Consider the following 15,060-nt stretch of genomic DNA (forward strand, 5'->3'; position numbering starts at 1 on the left):
TTCCCTTAACTTTTTATGCCTGGTTTTCTGAATGTGTAAAATGTAGCCAAATAAAATTGTGGGAAATGTGTCGGTGCAAGATGAGAGGCAGAAAAGGAGTTATTTGACATACCTGGGCATTCTTCCCATCTCTCAGCCTATTTTTTATATGTGAAATAGGGATAATAAGCCCTAGCCAGTTTGGCTCAGTGGATAGAGCATCAGCCTGTGGACCGAAGGGTCCCGGGTTCCATTCCAGTCAAGGTCATGTACCTGGTAGCAGGCAACCAATCGATGTGTTTTCTCACATTAATATTTCTCTCTGTCTTTCCCTCTCTCTTCTACTCTCTCTAAAAATCAATGGAAAAATATCCTCGGGTGAGGATTAAAAAAATAATAAAATAGGGATAATCATTATTAATAAACTGAGTAATGGGTGGCATGGAGGCATGGGCCAAAGGGTTTGGGAGCTGGAGTGAGTTAAGGGAACTAGGATGGAAAGATAACTGATTCCTTCCCAGGCCACTAGCTGCATTCTGTTTGTGTAGGCCCATTCGTCATCGTTTGTGGCTTTTGTGGCATAGTCATCTGCTCAAAACTTAAAAGTGAGAGGGAATTTTGTTTCCAAGGTCATAAACCTTAGCCAGCCCTGCTCGTGGGTATAGCATGCTCTCTGCCAGCCCCGAAACAATACCCTTTTATCCAAACACTATTAGATGTAATGAGATAGGGCATGACCTCGGGCTTCTGCATGAGACTTACAAGACCACATTTACACATTACTTTAGCACGCGCATTTCCAGGAAATATTTTTATTCGTTACTAATACCTGCTTTATGTTATGTCTTAGTTTCTTTTTCAGAAAATGGTATTTTTCTGACCTCGTCCCTAAATTCTGTCTTGGAGTTCGTACCTCCCAAGCCACGTGCACTTTGCAGCTATGACTTTTCTACCACCTCTGTGTTTGATTTGCTCACTGGTCTGCCTTTGATTTTTGACTTCCAGCGGCATCTTCTCTTCTGCCTCAGGAAATAGTGAGAACCACAGAAAGTTAGGAGCTGACTTAATAGCTTTGGAATGTGCATCTATCCCAAAAGAGGAGCGGTGGCCAAGAATGCGGGTGTCACATTTTTAAAAAAATATATATTTCTTTATTGATTTCAGAGAGGAAGGGAGAGGGAGAGAGAGAAACATCAGTGATGAGAATTATTGATCGGCTACCTCTAGCACACCCCCTACTGGGGATCAAGCCCGCACCCCAGGCATGTACCCTTGGCCGGAATCGAACCTGGGACCCTTCAGTCCGCAGGCCAACGCTCTATCCACTAAGCCACACCGGCTAGGGCACATTTTTAATGCATATTTGAGTAGTACTTTTTCCTTCCTTTGGATCAATCCATATGTGTTGAACAAAAGCCTCACAGAATGAAAGGGAAAAGTAGACAACCCATGCACTGAATTAGGAACATCTGCCTCTATGAGAACTTGAACGAGAGAACCGGAACATTGCCATTCTCCTTCCGCCTTTCATTTGCTCCCCATCAGTCAGGGTCAGCCGGGGCCTCCAATGGTGCTTTAAAAGGCTGACATATTCCATTCATTTCAAGGTTCTAAGCCAGGAAGTTGGGAGAGGTGGGAACTTCTGAGAAGTCCATCCTGTGGATGAAACCAAAGATCTATCTGAAAAGGAATACCGCGAGGCCTGACATGCCAGTGTATGTTTTATTTGAAAGTAAAAGCTTTGGGGCAATACCAACGCTGCATCGTATGGTGGCCAAAAGGTCAGACTCTGAATTCAAATCTGGCCTCGCCACTTTCCAGCCTTATGACCTTGGGCACATCACTTACCATCTCTTTGCTGGTGTCCTCGCCTGTGAAATGAGAATGGTGGTGATGGCAGGATCAGAGTTTTGTCGTGAGGAATAAATGAGTTAGTATGTCTAACACTCAGAGCAGTGCCTGGCACAGGTGAGCATGTTAGAGGCGTTTTTTCTTATTCTCGGCATTGTAACTATGGCCACTGTAATTACTGCTGCCACGTCCACGGCCCCAACTACACCCTGGGCTTTGACGAGATCCTGGCTTAAGTTCTAGCCACTTACCAGCTGGGTATGCTACCAAGTCTAAAAGCATCTGTTTCTAGCCCTAGCCAAATTGGCTCAGTGGATCGAGCATTGGCCTGTGGCCTGAAGGGTCCCAGGTTCGATTCCAGTCAGGGTTCCCTCCCCAGTGGGGTTGTGCAGGAGGCAGCTGGTCAGTGATTCTCTCTCATCATTGATGTTTCTATCTCTCTGTCTCCCTCTCCCTTTCTCTCTGAAATCAATAGAAATAAATATATTAATTAAAAAATGTCATCTTAAAAAAAAAACGAAAAATAAAAACGTCTGTTTTTGTATTTGTAAAATAGAGGCGTGAATAGTATCTGTTTCACAGGGTTATGGTGAAGGTGAGCCGGGTGATGCCCATGAACTCGAGCACAGGGCCTGGGGCAGTCAGTGCTTGCTGCTGTGTTATTGTCACTGGGTGGCTCTCAGCCAAGGTGTCGCCCACAGCAGAGTGTGGGTCTCCATTAGAAGTTGTGCCCCAGGTAGTCTGTGTTACTAATAAGCACAAATTATAAGTCTCATTTTAATAAGGAAAATATATTTTTAGAAAGTCGTTAAAGCTAAGTCAGAGTTATCCTCAGCACAACATGAGTGCCGTTCACTTTCATTCTGAGGAGTGGAGAGCGCTTGGAGGAGACAGCCCTAGGCTCCCAGGACGGGCTCACCGGGGTACACCTGTTGGACGCAGGGCTTGCATTTGAAAGTTGGGTGTTCTGTGTGGGGGCAGAAAACAAGTCTGAGAATCGCTGGTCTTGGGATGCTGTCCTCTCTGCCACAAAGGATACTCTATTTAAAAATATATATATATTTTTATTGATTTCAGAGAGGTAGGGGGAGGGGAAGAGAGATAGAAACGTCAATGATGAGAGAGAATCATTGATCGGCTGCCCACAACCCGCAACCTGGGCATGTGCCCTTCACTGGAATCGAACCCGGACCCTTCAAACTGCAGGCCAAAATGCTCTATCCACTGAGCCAAAGCAGCTAGGGCCACCGAGGGTACTGTTCACACTCTTATGTATTCATGCTCTTGCATGTGGCTTTCCAGACCGAGGGTCAGCCCCCCAAAGCCAAGCCATTTCTATCCTGTCCCAACACGGAGATGCCAGGAAAACACTTGTTTTGACTGTTAAAATCACTTTTCTGTTACTTTAAATAGCTACTGTAACTTGTCCTGACTTTTATTCATTAATAAATATTCATGGAGTGCCTGTTAGGAGTGAGGTATTGGAGATATGTCCATATTGAAAATGGATTTATGGAGATAATTGAGAGAATGTCCATTAAAGAAGCTTATAATCAAGTTTGATAAAAGGTTGTGTAGGCAAGAACTGTAGCAGAAAAGCATTGACTCCAGTGTTCTTTTTCCTTTTTTGCTTCCATTTTTAAACTTTTGCATTCAGGAAAATACATTGTATTTGTTTATAACTTGGTTCTTAATTTTTTGTTGTTCATTATAAAAGTATTTCATGCCCACTTATAAAATTTGGAAATATATAAAATTAAAAGGGACAGCAAATAATCCATATTTTATTAACTAGAAATTACCATTTTAATGTATTTTTTGTTGTTATTTTTCAAGTAACTTTTATACAGGTGATATCATTCTTTATATTTATATCCTGTTTTCTTTTTCATTTTAGTCATTATGTTATTAAAATTCTTTATAAGTGTAATTTTAATACCTTAATAATATTTCATTATATATGACTTATAATTTACAAGCACTCCCTATATGCTGGACATTTTGGTTGATTCCAGTTTTTCTTTATTATGAACAGTGTAATAATAAACACCTTGGTGTATGAGTCATCTGTGTTTCTGATCATAGATTTCCACAGATAGATTTATTCAGTCAGAGTATAAATATTTGTAAGGTAATTAATACATGTGGCCTTGTTGCTTTTTGGCAAAGATAATTTAACCTAACAAAATCATTGACTCTGCTTGACTTGACTTGACTATTTATTACCTTAACTGCAGGAGATCCTTAGCCTTTGCAGATCCAACATTCCAAGTGTTGACTATTCAAGAATGACTCCAAAGTTCATGACATAAAGTAGTTTGCATATTTACTGAAGCACAGAATTTAATCACAGGGGCCTTGAGGTTGCGTGAGTGACCAAGGCTGCCTGGCACATTTCCCTGTGGCTTCATCCTCTGCACTACCTCTCATGTATTGCTTTAAATTAAAAAATAATAATGATATAGAGAGCTTTGCCCTAGCTGGTGTGGTTTAGTGGATAGAGCGTCAGCCTGCAGACCAAAGGGTCCCAGGTTCGATTCTGGTCAAGGGCACATGCCCAGGGTTGCAGGCTGATCCCCAGTAGGGGGCGTGCAGGAGGCAGCCAATCAATGATTCTCTCTCATCATTGATGTTTCTATCTATCTCCCTCTCTTTTCCTCTCTGAAATCAATAAAAATATACTTTAAAATAAATAAACAAAGAAGTTCTTTGTATTTTGGTGGGAATGCTTATACTCAAGCTAGGAAAGAAAGTGTGTGGAAAACAATTTAATCAGTATCTAGGATCCTGGGAACAAACTTAGCACAAGAGACATTGCTGAGACCAATCACAAATTAATCTCTGCTTAACCTTGCACTTCTGTGTGGAACCACGCATCCCACCAGCTCCAGCATCACAGTCTGAGAGCAGCTCCCCCCCTGTTTGAACTATTCCCCTTGAGGTTGCTTTCTCTCCGTTTGGTGACAGTGGGGGTGGTAGCTACAGTTGCTATCGTCTGGCCCCCACAATATTTCTTGCTTTTATGTCACAGTCCTCTGGCAAACTAGCACCCCAGGTCTTCCCCTCCCAGGACCTGCCTTTTCCCCCTCTTGGAGGGACTCAGATTTCTGCACGCCTGGACTTTTTATATGGTGAGCTGGCCTTGTGGCCCTGCCTAGTATGTTAAAGGCCTAGAGCCTGTCTATATTATGCCAACATCACCCTGATAAAGCTGTGGGTGCAGATGGGGTCAGGGCTCTGTGGTTTCTGGCTTCTGTTGTAGCCTTTCCCAGGCTCTGGGGGCCTCTTGGCCCCTGACTAGCCAGCCTCCAGCCTGTCTCTAGGACACAGCCCCATCTGAGCCAGAGGGCCCGAGGCCGCCTCACACCCTAGTTTGGCCTCAAGTCCCCATTGTTGGCCTTGCGCCTCAGCTCCAATAGCTGGACTCTTGTCTGGTTCCTGGGTGCCAGAATCCCATGGTAACCTGCCTCAGATCCCGGGGCCTTGTTGTTGTCAGCCTCCCTCCCAGGGCCTGGGTCCTGCCCTAAAACACAGTGCCCAGTGCACTTTCCTGGTGGCAGCTGCCCATGTGCCCTGCTGGTTGGGCTCCAGGGTGCCCCAGATTCCTCATCGCCCGGCAGCGCCTGCAGGCGGGAGCCTCTGTCCTGGACACTTATCTCAGCAAATGGCAACTCCATTCTTCCAGTTGCTCAGGCCAAAACCTGGGAGTCATCCTTAACTCCTCCTGTTCTCACACAGCCCACAGCTGAGCCTTCAGCGAAGTCTTGGTCTGCTATTGCAGTACATCCAGAGTCCGCCGAGCCTGCTGCAGACAGTCATCCCTGCCCTGGATTCTTGCACTGGCCTCTGCTTGGTCTCCTGGCTCCTTCCTTCTCCCCTTTCAGCTATTGTCAACACAGCTGTCTGACTGATCCTGTTAAAATATGAGCCCGATGATATCACTTCTCTTTTCAGAACCCATCTCACTCAGTGTAGAGCCAGGGTGCAAAGTGCCCTGCAAAACCCCGGTTGGTCACCTCTCTGCTCTTCCGTACGACATACCTGTCCAGCGCCCTTCCTCGCTTCCTCCACTGCAGCTGCGCTCGCCTTCTTCTCTGCCCCTTGAGCCCTTCCTAGGACTGTCTGCCAGGAAGGCTCCTCCCCCAGGTATCTGATGGGCTCCTCACTTCTCGTAGCTCTTTGTTCAAACATCTCCCATCAGTGCGGCCCGCCCTCTCTAAAATCGCAACCCCCTCCGCCTTCTTTCTTGCTGAATTTTTCTCCTCCTCACTAGCCAACATAGTATATATATATATTCCGATTTATTTATCTTATTTATATTTCGTCTCCATTAAAATCTAAGCTCCAGGAGGGCAAGGGCAACTTTGGTTGACTGGTGAATTTCCCAAGTCTGGAACAGGGCCTGGCCAGAATATGAGTTCATTAGATAATTGTTGAACGAATGGATCAGACATTTGAATATCTGCAATGTGTCATTATTGTTCCAAGTGTTTTGTTTTATTTTCTTTTTAGAATATATTTTTATTGATTTCAGAGAGGAAGGGAGAGGAAGAGAGAGAGAAACATCAATGATGAGAGAGACTCTTCACTCCCCCTACTGGGGATCGAGCCTACAACCCGGGCATGTGACCCTGACTGGGACTCGAACCATGCCTTCCCGGTTCATAGGTCGACACTCAACCACTGAGCCACACCAGCTGGGCCCAATGTTTTATATGCATTATCTCATCTAATTCTCAGAGTAATTCAATATGATGGGACTTTGTGATTCCCATTGTGCCTTTGAAAAAACTGAGTCTAATAAGGGAGGTTAATTGACTTGACCAAGAGGATCTGAGCTGTGATGCAAATATTCTGAGAGGGCAGCATGTTAGAGCGAACATAGACTTTGTTGTGAGACAATTTGAGTTCAAGGCCCAGCTGTCAACTACTAGTTGAGTTAGAACCTCTGCAAGCTTTAGTTCCTTCAGTTATAAAATATGGACAATGATTCTCCCTCTTAGAAGGATTGCATGAGGTCATGGGTATGTTATTTTCATATGTATTTTCCTGATTGCTGGTGGAGTTGACAGGTTTCTCATGTATTTATTGGCTATTCAGATTTCTCCTGGGAGTTTCCTGTTCATAACCTTTGCCCAGTTTTCTTTTTTCCCTATAAAGTTGCAGAAAGTTCTTTGAATGGTAGACATACATGTTGTCCTATGTGTTGCACTTTTCCTCACACTATCATTTGTCTTTTTTAAAAAATATTTTTTTATTGATTTCAGAGAGGAAGGGAGAGGGAGAGAGAGAGAAACATCAATGATGAGAGAGAATCATTGATTGGCTGCCTCCTGCATGCCCCCTACTGGGGATGGAGCCCGCAACCCGGGCATGTGCCCTCACCAGGAATCCAACTGTGACCTCCTGGTTCATAGTTCGATGTTCAACACTGAGCTCCCTCGGCTGGGCCATTTGTCTTTGGATAATGTTCTTGGAATCTTTGATTGATCAACTCAGTGAGGATACAGATTATTCATTCGACAAATATTTACCGACTACTAGGCCTCTGTAGGATGACCATTCAGTTCGGACAGCTCTTAGTCCTGACCTTCAGTTTGCGTCACTGATGGTGGCTCTCAGCTTTGGTTTTAGCAGATTTTTGAAAGAGAGTGTGTTTTCTCAGAGTCAAGTAGACCCAAACATTTCCCAGACTTTGGCCACATCACCAGAAATTTCAAAAGAGTTCTGGAATTTATGGGCTTGGCTCCAAATGATCAGGCCTACGTTTTCTCCTCTGTGGGCTTACTCCACCTTCCCTGCAGCTCCCAGGCCTGACGAGGGGAGATGATAGGACGACTTCAGACATCCGGGGGGGTGAACTCGAGACACATCATTCATCTGGTCAGAACCTGGGAGGCTCTTCTGAAAAGCGTGTGACATAATATCAGGCCACCAACTCGGCAGAGCCTCAAAGGTCTGGGCGTTGCAGCTCCCGTGTGAGTCTGAATAATAAAAGTCCCTTGAATGAGTCACCAGTGCCCCTGTCTCACCCTCCAGATTCAGGGTCAGTCTGTGGAGATGCCTCACACGAGAACTGCAGTGTAAGCCGTTTGGGGGGCCTCTCAAACCTTTAATACCACGCAAGTCCTTGCTTTGAAAGAGCAGCGCCAGTAAATCTCTCCCCTACGTCTCCACAGCCCTCCATCAATGCATCACAGTACACACAGCTTTCACGCTCTGCCTTGGTGTATCAGTTGGGGGGTCACGAGTGTGTTCCCTGGAGCCCTGGCTGGTTTGGCTCAGTGGATAGAACGTCGGCCTGTGGACTGAAGGGTCCAGGGTTCGATTCCAGTCAAGGGCACATGCCCGGGTTGTGGGCTCCATCCCTAGTGGGAGGCGTGCAGGAGGCAGCCGATCAATAATTCTGTCTCCTCATTGATGTTTCTATCTCTCTCTCCCTCTCCCTTCCTCTCTGAAATCAATAAAAATATATTAAAAAAGAAAAAGAGTGTGTTCCCTGGAGTCAGACTGGGGATGTGATGACCAGTGTCACCACTAACTAGCATTGGGACCTGAGACAAGAGCCTTAACCTGTCTATGCCTCAGCTCACTCGTCAGTGAGATGTGCCTACTAACTAGTGCCTAATATAAAGCTGTGAGGACTAACTGAGTTAGTGCCCATATATCTTTAGAACATGTATATGCCCAACACCTAGTTATTGCTCAATCAATGTTGCAGCCCTTGCTGGTTTGGCTCAGTGGTTTGAGTGTTGGCCCTTGGACTGAAGGGTTGCGGGTTCGATTGAGGTAAAGGACGCATACCTCAGTTGCAGGCTCGATCCCTGGCCCCAGTCGGAGGGCATGCTGGAGGCAGCCAATCAATGTGTCTCTCTCACATCGATGTTTCTCTTTCTGTGTCTCTCCCCCCCCTCCCTCTCTCTCTCTCTCTCTCTCTCTCTCTCTCTCTCTCTCTCTCTCTCCTGGCTGTTGCCATCGCTCAATGAAGAACAGACCATTGTGCATCTCTGTGGCAATCAGTCGAAAAGGCCTGTTCTGAAGCCTTGAGACTTCCCCAGGGTTGTTTTAATGTCTGAATTTCCCACACTGGGAATCAATCCCGCAACCCAGGCATGTGCCCTGACCAGGAATAGAACCAGTGACCTCCTGGTTCATAGGTCAATGCCCAGCCCCTGAGCCACGCTGGCTGGGCCTACCACTCTCTCTAAAAAATAAAATCCATGGAAAAAATATCCTCAGGTAAGGATTAACAACCACAAAAAAACCCCACAAAACAAAACAAAAAAAATAAATGTTGCAGAGTTCTTGGTACAGATTCTCCTATTGAGTGAAGTCCCAGAAGCAGGGCCTACCAGCCTTCTAATTTGACTTCAATAAATTGTTGGTTCCGTCTTCCCCCCTCTCTTAGCAGGTACCCTATCTAGGGCTAGAGAACGAGAGCTTGCTGTTCATATAACGCTTCCTAAATCCAGACAGTCTGGTTACATCCTACTCATTCTTCTCTGACTAGATGAAAACGCTCTTGCTGAAAGTCCTCATAGCCATTTCTGGGGGCAGCAACTGGATGCGATGCCCTGACCCAGGGCAGCTTCCCGGGGAGCAGGGGGAACCCAGGGAGCAGACAGGTGGCGGCGGCAGAGCCAGCAGCAGGACAGAGCCAGGTCTGCGTTCCCTCGAGTTTGGATTCCCTGTTAGGTTCAAATCAAATCAACAAGAAGCCGTCCTCTTGCCTTTCTCTTTGAATCCAGCCTCTGACTGCCGAGTCAGAAAGGGAGGGCAAGCCCTAGCGGGTTTGGCTCAGTGGATAGAGGGTCAGCCTGCGGACTGACAGGTCCCAGGTGCGATTCCCGTCAAGGGCACATGCCCGGGTTTCGGTCTCGATCCCCAGCAGGGGTCGTGCAGGAGGCAGCCGATCCATGATTCTCTCTCATCATCGATGTTTCTATCTCTCTCTCCCTCTCCCTTCCGCTCTGAAATCAATAAAAGTATATATTAAAAAAAAAAGAAGAAGAAGAAGAAAGGGAGGGAGGGGCACTGCATTTAAAGCAGTGATTGTCTCTAACTACAACTAAACTTAAGTTCGCACATTTTTTGGCAGTAGAACCAGCCAAAGTTTTGTTCCAACCCCCTGCAAAGTTTCACAATAGCCAGAATTGGTCCCTGTGTTATGAAACAGCCCGTTTTTATACTTTAAACCTTAAAATGAAGCTGTATTTGTTTATGAGTACTTTGGACAGTTTCCAAGAGTCAGCATAACATCTGTAGATGATTCTACGCAGGCCTTGATGCCAGTCACCAAAGTGATTTCCCCATTCAAAGGCAATGGTCTGTGCTTCAAGGAACTCCCGGGGTGTGGAAGTTGACAATAGCGAGCTAGTTGCTAGCTAACATCCTAGACCTTTTCTGTCTTTGCCTTCAAGCTCTCGGGGATGTGACTTCAGAAAGCTCTCCCTCCCCATTTTTTTCTGCAACCTCTTCCGAGGCAGTCACCACGGGAACCACCTTCTTCCTGCCAGCTTTGCCGAGTGCAGGGGAACGCACTTCCTCCCAGACCCCGGCCAGGGAGCTTCCCAGGGGCGAGGAGACAGTCCAGCTGCTGAGTACCTAACTGCTCTGTGGACCTGTATCACTTCGTCCTCACACCAGCCCTCTGAGAGAAGTATTATTTCCATTGTACGGATGCTTAAAAATAGTAGTAATGTGCCTACCCTAGCCGGTTTGGCTTAGTGGATACAGCGTCGTCCTGTGGACCAAAGGGTCCCGGGTTCGATTCCTTGGTTGCAGGCTCCTCCCCGGCCTGGGCCCTGGCCCAGGCTCCTGCAGGAGGCAACCAATTGATGTGTTTCTCTCACATCAGTATTTCTCTCTGTCTTTCCCTCTCTCTTCTACTCTCTCTAAAAATCAATGGGAAAATATCCTCAGGTGAGGATTAACAACAACAACAAAAAGAGTAATGTTCCCAGGCTCACACCAGTGGTAAGTGACAGAGTTTGGACTCAAACCCAGAGTCATCTTTCTCAGGCTTTTGCTCTCCGTTTGCAAATTAAACAAGTAGAGACACACAAAATCAGTTTGTTTTTAGTTAGGAAACGTGTTTTGTTCTTTCTTTTTCTCAGTCTGGATAGAGGCCTTTCTTCTAGTCCCGTGGGGCCACCAGGTGCCCAGTTCAATGTGACTTCTGCCTGGTTCCTTCCCTTAGATGATGTTCTGTTTGTCCACTCCCTCGGCTACCCGAGAAGTCCTTTTGCTGGTGGAATCCTGCTTTCAGTCCTCCCCTTGACTCTCTAGGAAATGTGCCATTGGCTTAGTTAACTCTCCCCTGGACTGAGATTTCCACACTGGCAGCAAAGGCCAGCCTGGGAGGCCAAAGCCAGGATGGAAGAGGGGAGACAGTTAACGAAGGAAAGAGCTGGAAAGATCAGAAAAGCAAACAGGGTCCAAAGGATCAGAGCCAGTGAGGAGGGGGTGAGCCACAGCAGACGTGGCGGCACAGTGTGCCCCGTCGTTGCTGTGTACAGTGAGTCTGCAGGTCACCCGGGGCCCAGCAGCTCAGGGACCTGCTTCTGGGTTGGAGCTGCGCTTATCTCGTCTCAGCATCTCCCACCCACCCGCTGCCTTGTCATTTATGAAATTGCTCAAGAGATGCTTTCTACCAGCCTGTGCCTGTCCGGTCTCTAAACCGTTGGGGGGGTTACTTTCGAGTGAATTAATTCAGAACTATCCTGTAAAAGGTTGGAAGCAGCTTGGGAGTTAAAGTGTAACTCGAAGTGAAGCCGAGAGAAGAATGTGAAAGGGGACACATTTATGGGAAACAAAACATAGCCTTGCCTGGGCTGCTTTCAATCACGGACGGCTCTAACTTGGAACCGGGATCTTTCCATATCGACTACTTGTCCTGGCAGATGAACCAGAATTTTCAGAACCAGAATAGACCCTGTCGCTCTTTTGATGCGATTTTCTCATTGCATAGGTCAGAAGATTGGAAGCAAAAAAACATTAGGTGATTAGCTGGTAAGTGGCTGGTGGAGCTTACGGAGTTGTCAACGAACACTCCCTCCCATTTAACCAGCACATTTGCCTTTTTTTAAAAAATATATATTTTTATTGATTGTTTACAGAGAGGAAGGGAGAGGGATAGAGAGTTAGAAACATCGATGAGAGAGAAACATCGATCAGCTGCCTCCTGCACACTCCCTACTGGGGATGTGCCCGCAACCAAGGTACATGCCCTTGACCGGAATTGAACCTGGGACCCTTGAGTCCGCAGGCTGACACTCTATCCACTGAGCCAAACCGGTTAGGGCTGGTCTTTTTTAAAAGATCACTGCAAGTTAGTGAGCTGTGCCATTTTGGACAAGGCAGTGTTTGTTTGTTTGTTTGTTTTGTTTTTAATATATTTTAATGATTTCAGAGAGGAACGGACAGAGACATAGAGATAGAGATAGAAACGATGAGAGAGAATCATTGATCAGTTGCCTCCTGCACACCCCGTACTGGGGATTGAGCCTGCAACCCGGACATGTGCCCTGACCGGGAATTGAATCATGAACTCCTGGTTCATTGGTTGACACTCAACCACTGAGCCACGCCGGCCGGGCTGCCCTTTGCTTCCGAATGCAATGGGAAAGGAAATTTACTCTTTCCTTCTAGAGAAGGTCACTCCCATTAGTATCAGCGCTGGTGCCCCTTCTTCCACCACCACTATTGGTGAAAATACACTGAATTTGTACCATGCATCAGGCACTATGGCTGAGTGCTTTGCATACTTTATTTAATCTTCCCAGGACCCCCCAGAGTTAGGTACTGTTACTGTCTCTATTTACAGGGAGACAGTGGAGGCTACGAACGATTGAGCAACTTCCCTAGACCACAGCCATAGGCCGTGGAGCCAGACTTCAAGTCCAGGCTTTTTGATTCTGGAGTTCATGCTTGTAACTACTAGCTGTCCTTCTGGCAATTTTTTTCCTCTCCTGTTGTTGGGTTACTAGAACAGAACTTATTTTCTCTGAATGCAGAAGTTGAAACTTGTTGAAGAAATTCACCCAGCGTATTTCTTGAAGAAAAACAAGCTGTTTCCTGATTTCTTCACTTGTTAACCCTGTGACATCACCAGGGCTGGTGCTAGCAGCTCCCTTGCCTTCAAGCACAAGAATGAAAAAGAGATACAGTCAAACCTCGGTTCTCGAATGTTTCCCATCAGGATCAGTTCGGTTCTCGACCAGGTTGTTCACAGGCAAATGTCTCAGTTGTTGAACAAAACTTCGTTTCTCAACCCAACAACCCTTTCATGCTGATACCTGTGTCATTGATCAGTTAGTCACATGTCTCTCTGGTGACAGACAAGGGAGAGAATGCGAGAGTATGAGTCAGTTTACCGCTAAACCTCACGTTGTTAACATCTTAGGAAATTGTGTTGTGAATGTTTTTGTGTGTTTTTTGCTTTTGTTGCTCATTATTATCATTTTTTAAAGATGTTTGTTTTTAAAAATTAAATATGTTTTTTAAATTGAATTTTAGAGAGAGAGGAAGGGGGAGGGCTAGAGAGATAGAAACATCATCGACTGCCTCCTGCACACCCCCTTCTGGGATTGAGCCTGCAACCCAGTCATGTGCCTAGACCAGGAATTGGTGAAGGCAATTGAACCGGTGACCTCTTGGTTCATGGGTCGACACTCATCCACTGACCCGTTATTGGCTGGGCTGCTTGTTGTTATTAAATACACAGTAAGTCACCTGGGTCCTAGGTAGGTTAGTGATAGCAAAGTAAAAAGGAAAGTTGTGAGAATAACAGTAGAGCTTTGACATGTATGTAAGAAAGGTTAAAACGGAATCATTTGGGGACCTGTGGTGGATTAATTCAATTTACATTATTTCTAATGGGAAAAAATAATTTGGTTTTCGAACAAATTGCTTCTCAAACAGCCTTCTGGATTGAATTAAAGTCGAGAACTGAGGCTCCACCATAGTTATTTAAGGAACTTCTGAAGCTGTTTCGAGGGCTAGCAGCTCGATCTTCCTCTTTGATTTTCTCTGCTCTACATCTGGCCCCTGATACCTGTGGAGCTCACCATCCCAGCCATTAAGTAAAGGCAGGCAGCACAGGCCCCAAGACTAGTTCCTGCTGTCACTATAGAATTCTCTTGTTCACTCCCATCTGCTTTTATTCCAAACCCTGTCCTGCCTGTTGCCAAAACCTTGGCTCTGAAACCCCACCTTCAAGGCCACCTCTGATCCTTTGAACTTGCCAGGGATAGAGAAACCAGGAAATAGGAAATTCACCCAGGAAAGAAATCTATGGCAGTATGTTTGTTGTCACTATAAGCAGTGAGTGACATGTGGATTGAAATAATAATGCGATACCACAGCATATGGATTCAGGGCTTAGGTAGCTTGGATTCAAAATCTCCTCCACCCTTTATGAGCTTTGCATTCAAGAACTTGAGTTTTCTAAGTTTGAGTTTCCTCATCTGTCAGGTGGGGTAATAATGGTACCAGTTCACAGGGTTGCTGTGAAGATTAAATGAGATAATGTATATGAAGCATCTAGCACTGTTCCTGGAACAGTGTGAATGCATTAAAGGTTGATGATTGCCAAAGTAGTAATTTAACCATTTTACTCATTAAAATAGGAAAATATTTGAGTTAATACTCGATGTTGGTGAGGGAGTAATGAAATTTGTTCTTGTATACATTATTACAGATATTGTAAATCTGTATACATATTTTCGAAAGCAGCTTAGGAATATGTCTGAAGTGTTACGATATTCATATTCTTTGATGAATTCTACTTTGGGGACTCTAAAGTAGAAAGTAATTCAAGGCATGAAAAGAAAACTTTAAGCCTGATAATGTTGCAGTATTATTTACCATATAGAATAATTGATTTGAATAAACTATGATATATCTGTTCAGTACAGTTTAGAATTATGAGTGTAAATACTGCAGCTACATGGAAACGTTCTTGTATTACTATGTTAAGCAAAAAATAAAAATAAAAATAAATTTAAAGGAGGTAGAAATTTTTATGCCCTGGTTAGAGGTGTCTGACATTTGCACCCAGCTGCTTGGATGTTGCTGATCTGTTTCTAGGGTTTCTTTGATCTGCCTCACTGACACTATTTCTTTTTGCTTTTAATGTGGCTTAAAAAATGATCAAGTAATGAGCAAAACATAGAACCTGATCCCATGCCTGAGTCACCTCCTGTTGGCAGTCCCGTCTCGGGCGGCAGG

At 45.3% G+C, this 15,060-nt stretch overlaps 1 protein-coding gene and 1 long non-coding RNA gene across 2 annotated transcripts in view; both read left to right on the forward strand.

Moving 5' to 3' along the window:
* LOC106728202 overlaps window positions 1–2,183 on the forward strand; it is a 4,639-nt gene extending 2,456 nt beyond the window's left edge. Inside the window, exons 2-3 of the long non-coding RNA XR_001364478.1 lie at window positions 410–415; window positions 1,801–2,183. This is a non-coding gene — a long non-coding RNA (uncharacterized LOC106728202). The remainder of the gene's footprint in view (window positions 1–409; window positions 416–1,800) is intronic.
* CRTC3 (CREB regulated transcription coactivator 3) overlaps window positions 1–15,060 on the forward strand; it is a 101,521-nt gene that overhangs the window by 12,321 nt on the left and 74,140 nt on the right. The gene's annotated exons all lie outside the window — the stretch shown is intronic.

The sequence above is a fragment of the Myotis brandtii genome, unplaced genomic scaffold (assembly GCF_000412655.1).
Source record: "Myotis brandtii unplaced genomic scaffold, ASM41265v1 scaffold561, whole genome shotgun sequence".
Classification (NCBI taxonomy): Eukaryota; Metazoa; Chordata; class Mammalia; order Chiroptera; family Vespertilionidae; genus Myotis; species Myotis brandtii.